The sequence below is a fragment of the Armigeres subalbatus genome, chromosome 2 (genome assembly GCF_024139115.2).
Source record: "Armigeres subalbatus isolate Guangzhou_Male chromosome 2, GZ_Asu_2, whole genome shotgun sequence".
Taxonomy (NCBI): Eukaryota; Metazoa; Arthropoda; class Insecta; order Diptera; family Culicidae; genus Armigeres; species Armigeres subalbatus.
In genome coordinates this window covers 91089907-91102668 of record NC_085140.1, presented here as the reverse complement: position 1 = coordinate 91102668, position 12762 = coordinate 91089907, and positions in this window count along the sequence as shown.

Here is a 12762-nt window from a genome sequence, read left to right as displayed (position 1 = left end):
CTGAACTGTTAATTTTCCCGAAAAAGACGTGGGCCCTAACAGGCCGTTTGGCCGAAAATGCCGTTTTGCCAAAATGATCGTTTGACAGTAAGGACCATTTTCCCGAAAATGTCATTTGGCCCAACAGGTCATATGGCCAAATGTCAATTTCTGAACGAGTTATTTGGTAAAAATGTTAGGTCAAACAACATTTTTTTGCCAAATAGCATTTGTGCCAAACCATTTCGGCAAAACGGCATTTTCGGCCTGATGACATATTCGACCGAACGGCCTGTTAGGGTCAACGTATTTTTCATTAATAGTTTGGCCGTCTATCGCTGTGGTGTCAAATGACCTATTGGGCCAAACGACTATTTCGGTCAAATTACCAGTTCAGCCGAACGCAATAATGAAGTAGCAACCGCGAAGCGTCAATCATGCTCATGCTCAAATTACCAGTTCAGCCGAACGACAACTTTGGCCGTATGTCCTCTTCGGCAAAATGACATTTTCGGCCAGATGGATTTTGACCTTATGGTTTGTTTGGCCAAATTACATATTCGGTCGAACTCCTTGCCAAATGGCGCTTTTCGTCGTTTGGCCGATAATCATCCTGCGAAAAACCCACATTTGGCCAAATTGAACGCTTGTTTGAAACGGTTATTAGTTCGAAAATGATTTGACCGAATAAATCATTCGCCCAAAAGCGACATACAGCCGACAGAGACATTCGGTCGATCTGGTGATTTGGCCGATTTTGACCTAACATTTGTTTGTCAAATTGTATCTTTGTTCAAACAACATATTCGTCGTCTTTCAAATAGCCCTTTCCGTTGGGCAATCAATTCCACTCTTTCGAAATAATAGCAAATAATAGCGAATCACTACTTCACCGCCGTACCAAACTGACTATTTACAAAACGGTAGTTCCCTACGGGCGTGAAACCTGAACGATGCTCGTGGAGGACCAATGCGCACTGAGAGTTTTCGAAAGGAAAGTGCTGCGTACTATCTATGGTGGGGTGCATATGACAGACGGTACGTTGAGGAGGCGAATGAACCACGAGTTGCATCCATAGCTCACATCGCGAAAATCGGAAGACTGCGGTGGGTCGGGCTCGTAGCCAGAATGTCGGAGAGTAATCCAGTGAAAATGGCTCTCGACAACAATCCGACGGGAACAAGAAGGCGAGGTGCACAGTGAGTTTGGTGGATCGATCAAGTGGACGACGATTTGCGGACCCCCCGCAGACTGCTTGGTTGGCCATCTACAGCCATGTACCGAGCTAAATGGAGAAGACTTTTATGCACTGCACAGGCCACTTTGGCCTTAGCCTGACAACAACAAAAAAACATTATAATTTCAACCGAAACATTTTGTTGTGTGTTGTTAGAGGCCTTAAATATCATGCCCAGGGTCTTAAATATCATGCTCAGCTATAACAAATGCTCTAGAATTGCTCTACAAAGTGCATGAACACACGAAGAAAAGTGGAAAAGCTAGATAGCTTAACATTATTGTTCTCTAGTATTTCCCACTTTCGATCCTCCCGAAGATAAAATAAAAGATGAGGATTTATTTTATCGTCATCGGTGACATGAACGCATAAGTAAGAAGAGAGGAAATGTATAGAACGGTCATCGGACCGGATAGTCTGCACACCGTATCGAATGACGGCCAACGATGCATAAACTTTGCAGCCTCCCGCGGAATGGTAGTCCGAAGCACCTTCTTTCCCCGCAGAAATATCCACAAGGCCACATGGAGATCACCTAACCAAGAAACGGAAAACCAAATCGACCACGTTCTAATCGACGGTAAATTCTTCTCCGACATCACGAACGTCCGCACTTACCGCAGAGCGAATATTGAATCCGACCACTACCTCGTTGCAGTATGCCTGCGTTCAAAACTCTCGACGGTGTACAACACGCGTCGAAGTCGGAGCATCGCGGCCTAATATTGGGTGGCTACAAGACGGTAGACTAGCCCAAGAATACGCGCAGCAGCTGGAAGTGGCACTCCCAACGGAAGAGCAGCTAGGCGCAGCATCTCTTGAAGATGGCTGGGGAGATATTCGACCCGCCATTGGTAGCACCGCAACCGCTGCACTTGGCACAGTGCCCCCGGTATGACGGCGAATGTGAGCAGTTAGTAGAAGAGAAGAATGCAGAATGGGCGATATTGCTGCAAAACCGCAGGAGGGCGAACGAGGCATGATATAAACGGGCGCGGAACAAACAAAACTCATTTTTCCGGAGGAAAAAGCGCCAGCAGGAAGATCGAGACCGTGAAAAGACGGAGCAACTGTACCGCGCCAATAACACACGAAAGTTCTATGAGAAATTGAACCGTTCACGTAAGGGCCACGTGCCACCGCCTGATATGTGTAAGGACATAAACAAGAACCTTCTTACGAACGAGCGTGAGGTGATCCAAAGGTGGCGGCAGCACTATGAAGAGCGCCTGAATGGCGATGTGGCAGACGAAGATGGCAGTATGGTGATTGACTGGGGAAACGCGCGCAGGACATAATTCTACCGGCTCCGGATCTCCAGGAAGTCCAGGAAGAAATTGGCCGGCTGAAGAACAACAAAGCCCCTGGGGTTGACCCACTACCAGGAGAGCTATTTAAACACGGTGGTGAGGCACTGGCTAGAGCGCTGCACTGGGTCATTACCAAGATTTGGGAGGAGGAAGTTTTGCCGCAGGAGTGGATGGAAGGTGTCGTGTGTCCCATCTACAAAAAGAGTGATAAGCTGGATTATGGCAACTACTGCGCAATCACATTCCTGAACGCCGCCTACAAGGTACTCTCCCAAATTTTATGCCGTCGACTAGCAGCAATTGCAAGAGAGTTCGTGGGGCAGTACCAGGCGGGTTTTATAGGCGAACGCTCCACCACGGACCAGGTGTTCGCCATTCGCCAAGTACTGCAGAAATGCTGCAAATACAACGTGCCCACACATCATCCATCAATCGACTTCAAAGCCGCATATGATACAATCGATCGGGACCAGCTATGGCAGCTAATGCACGAACACGGATAAACTGACACGGCATATAGGCAATGAATCGCCTGCTTTGAGCGTGCTTACAGCGGCACACTAGGAGTTAACTTTCTGAAATCAGTATGGCGAAAGGCATCTAAGGTTCGATTTCTCAAAATTAAGCACTTTCATCAGAAAAATATTTGGTAGGCATGGTAGCGGACACCTTCCTACATAATCGGTACCAAATAGTTTTTCATGAAAAGTTTCTTATTTTGAGAAAACCCGCGTTAGATGACTTTCGCCATACAAATTTCTGGCGGTTAACTCTTGCTGGCTATTTTGCGCATATACTATAGCGCCTGGATGTGACAGCGGCGGGTAGAAAATTAGCCACTGCCAATAATTCATTAACTTTGAATGTACTGACACGGTTGATCAAAGCGAAGATGGATCGAGTTTCAGGGGCATTCTCGAGTCCCTTCGAAACCCGCAGAGGGTTACGGCAAGGTGATGGTCTTTCGTGTCTGCTATTCAACATCGCTTTGGAAGGGGTAATACGAAGAGCAGGGATTAACACGAGTGGTACAATTTTCAATAAGTCCGTCCAGCTTTTTGGCTTCGCCGACGACATAGATATTATGGCACGTAACTTTGAGAAGATGGAGGAAGCCTACATCAGACTGAAGAGGGAAGCCAAGTGGATCGGACTAGTCATCAACACGTCGAAGACGAAGTACATGATAGGAAGAGGTTCAAGAGAAGACAATGTGAGCCACCCACCGCGAGTTAGCATCGGTGGTGACGAAATCGAGGTGGTAGAAGAATTTTTGTACTTGGGCTCACTGGGGACTACCGAAAATGATACCAGCAGAGAAATTGCGCACCATCTATGGTGGGGTGCAGATGGCGGACGGTACGTGGAGGAGGCGAATGAACCACGAATTGCATCAGCTGTTGGGAGAACCATCCATCGTTCACACCGCAAAAATCGGACGACTGCGGTGAAAATAGTTCTCGACAACGATCCAACGCACAAGAAAACGAGGTGCACAGCGGGCAAGGTGGATCGATCAGGTGGAAGATGACTTGAGGACCCTCCGTAGACTGCGTGGTTGGCGACGTGTAGCCATGGACCGAGCCGAATGGAGAAGACTCTTATATACCGCACAGGCCACTTCGGCCTTAGTCTGAATAAATAATAAATAATAATACTGACTCAAATTCATCTTTTAGATTCGAACACTATTACTCCTCCACCGTTTAGCTGTTTCTCATCCAAACTCGAAATGAGTTAATTCTTTCTTCAATTTGACTCTAAACTTCTATTCAAAACACTTTTTTTCTAATACGATAGGAAAAATATTTCCTCTCAAGTTTACTCTTATTGGTTATCAGAAAAACAATTCAAATCACTTAATGTATACAAAAGCATCATCCCTTCTTTCTTTTCTTACTCTTTTAGAACGCCGTGGTGATTGATCCACCCAGTCGGCAGGTTTTTTCCTTTCAACAGAAGTTGCTTTTTTATTGTTATTGCTGTCACTATCACACCTATCTAATCGATCCATTGGATTGCACACAAACTCGTTAGGCTCATCGGTTGCAGCTACAGGTTTTTGGCTGGCACCAAGAGGATCTCTCAGTATTCTATTAGAACTAAATTGTATTTGATTATCCTCATTAGGGGTTGATTTTATTAAAAGTTTTTAATAATGCCTTTTTGGATTTGGAGGTCAATTAATGTCTTTGGAGGCAAACACTTTTTCGGATGGAAAATGTCCATCCATCGTCAATGAGTTATTCCTATAATTGATCAAAAATAAGTTGATCTGATCTTCTAAATCTAATTCGCAATGCTCCGGATCCAGTACAAATTTCTTCAACACGTCTTTCACCGTTCTCACAAATCTTTCCGCCTGACCGTTGCTGGCTGGATGATAAGGAGGGCTATTGAATATCTCGATACCTTGTTTTGCGAGAAAATAATAAATGAAGCTGAATTGACCACCATCCAAGACCAGCACATCAGGTAGGCCAAATCTGGCGAAAAACGCCACCAGTTTCTTAAGTACTTTCTCACAATCGGTGCCTCATCCATTCTATCTCTACCCATTAGTAGCTATAAACTATTAGTAATAAGGTATGAGCGGAAAAATGAAAAAAGTCCACATGAACCCTACTTCTATGGTTCGGCAAACCGCCATACTATTGCACTCATCACTGCTGATAATTGATTTCGCTGGTGGCACTGTGTATAATGACGTCGATTTAATGACCCGACCAGGTGTTCGTAGGACGCCACCGGATTTCAAACACAACCAGACCAACTGAATAATTATATAGGAAAAAAGAAACTCTTAATCAATTATCTCTTCAGCTGAATGTCGTATTAAGAATAGAGCAAAGGTTTTCTTCATAAGAACCAACACATCCAAGCAAAATGGCGGATCTCAGAAATTTTGTTTGCCACAGTCACTGATCCACACAGTTTTTCTTTTTAACAAATCAAATGATTCACACTCCGCAAACTAATAGGTTGATGATTTTCCCCGTCGAACACACCCGAATCGATCTTACCGCGAAGCCTTCTGTCCTTGTACTGAACTGCCATACAACTGACAGCCTTTACTTTCGACTATAGTTCTTTGATGTCCGGTTGTCTCGTCGCCAAATTGTAGTATCCGACTGGGGAGGTGCAACCAACGAATGGACAAAGTAGTGTAGTGGAGAATACCAGTATAGATGGGTTTTGCTATGCATTTTCCTAAACAGACTGATGATAAACACTTGTTGATAAGTCGATGACTGATAGCCAAAAGAGGCTCTCTTATGGCTTCTTTAATCTTTTATAAGTTTTGCATATTTGTAACAATAATTCTTCGATTGAATCACATTGGTGTTGGTTATGATTCATATAATTTATAGCGAACTCTACACTGACTCAAATTCATCTTTTAGATTCGAACACTATAGTAATCTATTAGCATTTCTTTAGATATTAATTGAAAGCTTTCTATGCCCGCAGTATGTATCTTTTGTGGCAAATACCTCCATAGGATGACCACCAAACGCCTTTGACAGCCCAGCTTTCACGATGGGCTTTTCTGTACTGAGCCATCGGGACTTTAGACTGACTTCGTGGCGGGTGCTTAATCTCTGTTCCAGTTTGCGTCAGTGATGGTTGCAGCGGTACACTATCAGCCAGGGTTGTGCTGAATCATTATCATACGATAAATCTCGGGTACTTATTCAAAAGGACGTATGTGATTTTGTAAACAAAGATTCAAACGTCGATTCCAATCTGATAGTAATCCCACGCAAACCATCGTCACAGACAGGTGGGGGAGGTTTCGGCTACCTGTTTGTTGTGTTGGTTTGCGTGAGAGTGCCATCAGATTGGACAAATCGACGTTTGAATCTTTGTTTACAAAATCACATACGTCCTTTTGAATAAGTACCCGAGAAATATTGGAAATATCATTTGATAACTTCTCAGGTGCAGGCTTGTAAAATTTCATCTACATGTCATTTGACTAATTTGTTCATAACTTTCTTTAGAAGCTAAATTTCTTCCATAATTTTGAATGTACTCATAACGCTTGAGTAGGGTTATACTTTTGTCCAAGGGTACATTGCTCTAAGTATAACATCAAAGGCTGGAGAGTGAAAACTCTCCAAAATGTCACGTGTCATTTGACATAATGTCATTTGAATTACATTTTGCCTCCCACGCCCCAGATTACATATTTACAGCAAAGCCTCGTTAGACAAAGTCGTAGGCCCATTTAACCGCTATAAGTTCATCATACAACATGAATTGATAGCTACCTTCTGAAAAAAGTTCTGGGAAAATTATACAAACGAATGCAAATGACATTTTACAACACTGCTCAGGTGTGAAAAGTAGGCGAGTTGTAATCGGCGATAACTTTTCAAATTTTGGAATCGGTTGATAATAAACTCAAAATTCCCTGGAAACACAACATCGTATATCATAGCGAATGAGTGTACAAAGTGGAGGCCATATACGTACATTTTGCATGCAGTCAAATGGAGGAATGCGCCTATATCGCCTCCATCATGTACACTTATTCGCTAGCATATGCGATTTTGTGTTGACTGAGTTATCATTTTAATGTAAACCTAACTAATACCAATTTAATGCCAACAATGCAGTTCAATCGGATGTTTGGCATTGTGTTTTGATGTTATGTAGGAAATTAAGTTCAAAAGTAGCATTTACCAATGCTTCGAATCGAGATACAATTATCGAACGATTCTTACCTGGTAGTACCTGGTCAGATGATTGATCCCCCTAGAAGTGAGTTGTTTTCCTTACTGAAAAATTCTTTGTTGCCTTTTTTCTACATTAACTATTCCAAAAGGTGATGATGACCTAAGACGCTTAGAAATATAGAAGGTGCACCGTTTCCGTGTTTACCTACTCTACTGGAACGAGGTCTGTTTTCAACTTTTATTCATACATTTCTATTGACATTGGTGTATGTCTATGTCAAAAGCCGTCGCGTCGTGCACTGAGTGCACTATTTACTTCCACTTTAATTCTTCACGCTCTTGGTCTAATATTATAAGAATAGTGTTGATGTTTTGGTATACAATAAAGCACAAAAATTGAAATAATGTGACAAACGATATGCTATGTTGTAAACTGATCTCCTTATTGTATATTCAAGTTCAAAGCGAAGGAAAGAAGGAAATTCGGGTTAAGTTCGAGAGGCAGAGGTTCGTCTTGGGTAACGAGCTGCCAATGTGATGGATAGGAGTAAGCAACTGATGGAATTTTGAAATGGATGTAGAAAACGAGCTCTATAGTTCATTTACAATTCTAGCAGATTACTGTTAGAATACTCAAGTTGAAGGTATAGGAATAAGAATGGAAACGGTATGGAAGTCCATTTCCAGTTCTAGCGGTTGCTAGAACATGAGAAATATAGAGAAAGATAAAAAGTAGGAGAATGGCACGGACCTGGGATTGAATCCACGACCTTCTGCGTATGAGGCAGAAACAGTAGCCATATGGCTACCAAGCTTAATAATCGAGCTAAAATTATATTGAAACACAAGGCTGATTAATATGCTGCGTTGATCCTTGATCCTTTAAAATAAATGAACGATTGAAAAAAATCGTCCAAAATGACAAACAAAATTTTCAATTTTTTGTATTGGAATTCATTTTTTAGTATGGAAAGTTACCCAATGACATATCCCGTTTCACCTCCAATTATTTTCCGATTCCTGAGCCATTGTGATATTGTATATGAACATAAATGGAAAGCCGATTATTCTTATTTTAGAAGCATATTAAATAAGCGTAACGTGACACCATATTTTTGTACCTAGTGTACCTTCATGAACAATACTTTCATCTCAAAGTAAATGTTTTAAAAATACAAATATTTCATGAAAATAAAATTACATATTTAAAAAAAAAGTATTGAGAAGTATATTTCTCATACATAAAAATCCACAACTTTGATTGGCCATTAAACTATGTTACCAAGTCAATATTCAATAGAACAAATGTTTTTCGTGTAATTTAATATTATTAGTAACAGCCAAAATTGATTGTTTCCGGTATGCGTAATAAGAATGAAAAATAAAGAATAAATTTTGGCTGCTATGCCCTTTCCAAATATTGGTCTAGAAATAGTCTCATCTCATCAACATTTGATGGATCTTCTATTTAGCAGCACATTGAAGATCAACTAACAAGTCAACTATAACAAAATCACAAGCCTTTATCTACATGCCATCGAAAAAAAGTGCTTTATGTGATAAACATCACGAAACTAATCTTGCCATCCTAAAATTGGCAATTCAACGCCTTCGCTTGCATGTTCGTAAGGGCCGACGTGAGAGATAGGTATGTACACTGAGTGTTCCTACCTCATGCAAAATTTGAACAATATAACTAGCTGATGCCATATTGAAATTAGAAAAAAAATATCAATCATATTGATAAAATTCACATTTAAAAAAAGTGGTGATATTTCGTTGCCGGAAAACTCATGAGGCAAAACGCCTTTTAGTCGACAGCTCTTAGGGAACAACGCACCACGCGTCGGCGAATCAGCATTCTGGTATGGACAGTGCATGGAGACGCGTAGTACATTGTAGGTTAGTTCCACTAGGTGATTTTACCTCGCCGAAATGTCAGTAGTGTCATCAAAATGTGGAAAATTTCGTTTTTTCTTGCATTCTCATCTATTATTTTGACACTTTTTTCGCCTAACCCATATACATTTACGTCTAGTTTTGTTATGGCTATCTCAAACAAGGTACATATAAGTGAATACCCGATTGTCGTTTTGCCTCGGGGGACGTTATGGAGCATCTTCCCCTACCTGTGCTTCCTTTTGATGTCTCGCCAACATCATTCTTATTTCGAAGTCACCGGCATCACTATAATTCGTAATTACTATTGTATTACGTATTGTTGTATAACGTCACTAACATCTTATTTTAACTACAGGTGATCAAATCTACGATTCTTCGGGTAACTGTTAGCAGAAGAAACTCCAAAATGCCAACCTTGAACATTGGGCGAGTTCATCGCAGTCTGTTCCGACCGATTGCCGTTCGGAGTTATCACGTGCGCGCACACAAACACCACCGACAAGCCTCCAACTCTACGACAACGTCGGCTGCTGGCTGGCGGCAAGCTCGCTTCGCATTAGCACTGCGAGGGGTGGGCTGGGCTCTACGGCGCCGCCGTGGTCGGTGGTGTGTTCATTCATCATCATCCAGTTGCATAGTCTCGACGAGGCCGCTCAGCTGAATTCTGAATCAATTTCCAACCGACGACGACGGCGTCGTGATGTATGGGGAGGTGTGGATGGGCTTCGTTGAGTGAGGTAAATGTTGGCTCGAAGTGATGCTGCCGATGCTGTCGGTGTTGGAGTTGCCAAAGGGAGAGACGCGCTATTTTGTGGGTAATGTAATTATTTGAAGTTTATTAATATTGAAGTGGTGAGGTTAGAGCGTGCGGGAAAGAGATGTTATTCGCTATAACGAGTAAAGAGATAGGATGATGTACATATACTGGTTTAATGGCAAGAGTATGCTTGAGAAGGGAGAGTCGCTGGGAAGCCAGAGAGGATGATATTTTGAAGCGTTGGGAGCTGAATATAGACAGAACGTTGGACCTGTCGATGGTTATAAATGTGTGCTGATGAAGTTGTTTGGGGATGTGGTTAAAAGTTTAATTTTGTGATGATAAAGGTTCGTTGAAATTACGCTCGGTTGGAATGAAGTTTTATTTTCTCCCTGACATCTATGTAGCTTATAGTAGTCTGGAACATAATAGACCACGATAATTCTCCGACAGGCTATAAAATAATTTTAATTTAATAAGTTTAATTAATTTAATTAATTAGTTTGCAAAGTGAGGTTTGTGTTATCATAATGGGAGGGCATTGATAGGAAGCAATGCGCAATGCTTGAACAGTTTCATTTGTTTTCAACCCATCTGATCAAGCGAATGGCACGATTTTTTCAAGCTGTTAAACCATTGAATACCCGTTGAATATTAAGTATCAAGTGTCCAAAAAGGCTAAACTCACAGTTTTGGGTAACTGGCGAGGTATTATGTTGTTCTACACCGTTTTCAAAGTTATGTACAAAGTTACTCTAACCCGAATATAGAAAAAGTTCGATGCAACTTTCCGGCGGCAACAGGCATGATTTTGTTCCGGAAGATTATGTGTGGACCTAATTGTCACGCTTTGTATCGTTCCAGAGTAGGTCAACGTATTTCAAGAGTTTCTTTATGTGGTATTCATTGACTATGAAAAAGCTTTTGATCGTCTCAATCACGAGAATAAGTGTCGGGGACGGAAGGAAGTTTCAGAGAAAACTGTCGGCCACCAAAAGGTATGAAACTTTTCGAGCAGAGCCCTATACACCGGTGTCGTATGACCTTGCACGTAAACGTGTGCACAACTACATTTGATGCCGGGTACCTTGCGTGGACGCGGCGTGCACGCAGCTTGAAATCACGCTACGTGGGCATCGGCCCTTAGTTGGATCTTTCCGAACGCTCATCATCGGCAGGTATTGTCATCAACATAAAAAAAAGTTAAATCGTTGGATGCTTAAGAAATATCTAAAAAAAATAAGCAAAAAGGTTATGCGTTAATTCGTCCATGGCGCCAGTATCCGTCAATCCGTCATATCAAATTCTAAATCACTAAATACTCGCGAATCGTAAACTAATATAATAAACTAATCATCTGACGAGATATAAAAAAGTGTACACTACGATCTGCATTCATTTAAATTACATTCCGGTGTTACTTACTTGAAATACAGTTAAATTTAACTTTGCGACTGTGACTTTTTGCACAATTTTCTACGTTATCCGTGCGACGAAGGAAAATCCTGTTCATTCACTGCTGTAGAAGACGCGCAACATCGTCACCAAAATCATCGTAATTTACTAATTTTCACCGCACTTTTTCACATAATTTTCTCACTGCGCACTAAATTAAAGCAATGTTTATTGCTCGAGTGAAAAATAATTCTTAAATAACTACCGGAAGGCGTTCAAATGATCTGTTTTTTCAAACTTTAGAGCGTTTGAAATTTATTTTCTTCGTCGCCTTGTTTATAGTCGAGAAACGCGTAGCATGTGTGTTAGTTGTTTGACAGACTGAGGCATTTAACTGAATGGCAGCATAATCAAAACCATTTTTATGCGGTCGAAATGGGATTGCACTAGGAAATTTTTGTTAACTGGAACCGAAATAAACTTTCAAATTTGACTTTCAAAATTGACCGAAATGATAGTTATTCTGCATGAAGTCACAGATAAGTCATCAAGTTATCCAAGAAATGGCTTGAGCTCAGGAACAAAGATTTGCAGTCCTGTTTTAAGTATGGTACATGCTCCTTGTGGTACAGAGAAAGGATACGTAGATGATCAATTTTCCGATTTCAAATATGGAACATGCTCTCTGTAGTACAAAGAACAGAATGCGTTCACAGCATATGTTCTTGGTCATCCAAGAAATCTCTGGAGTAAGGCCTTTCGATCTACACGCGTAACTGAAGATCAGTTTTCCGGTTTCAAATATGGTACATGCTCTCTGTAGTACAAAGAACAGAATGTGTAAGGCCTTCTGATCTACACGCGTAACTAAAGATCAATTTTCCGGTTTCAAATATGGTACATGCTCTTTATAGTGCAAAGAACAGAATGTGTTCTAAGGCAAATGTTCTTGGTCACCCAAGAAATCCCTGGAGGAAGGCCTTTCGATCTTCCCGCGTAACTAAAGATCAATTTTCTGATTTTAAATATGGTACATACTCTCTGCAGTACAAAGAACAGAATGCGTTCATAACATATGTTCTTGGTCATCCAAGAAATCCCTGGTGTAAGGCCTTTCGATCTACACACGTAACTAAAGGTTAGCTTTCCGGTTTCAAATATGGTACATGCTTTCTGTAGTACAAAGGATAGAATGTGTTCACAGCATATGTTCTTGGTCATCCAAGAAATTCGTTGAGTACGGCCTTTCGATCTAAACGCGGAACTAAAGATCAATTTTCCGGTTTCAAATATAGTACATGCTCACTTCATAATGGCTACATTACATATTCAGATCAGGCCTTTGGATCGTTGGTTACGCGTGTCGACTTGAAGGCCTCCACTTCAGGTATTTCTTGGATATCCGCGAACGGCTTTCATACGCAGATTCTGTTATATGTACCACAATGGGTACATTACATTCACAAAACAGGCCTGTAGATCATTGGTTACGCGTGTCG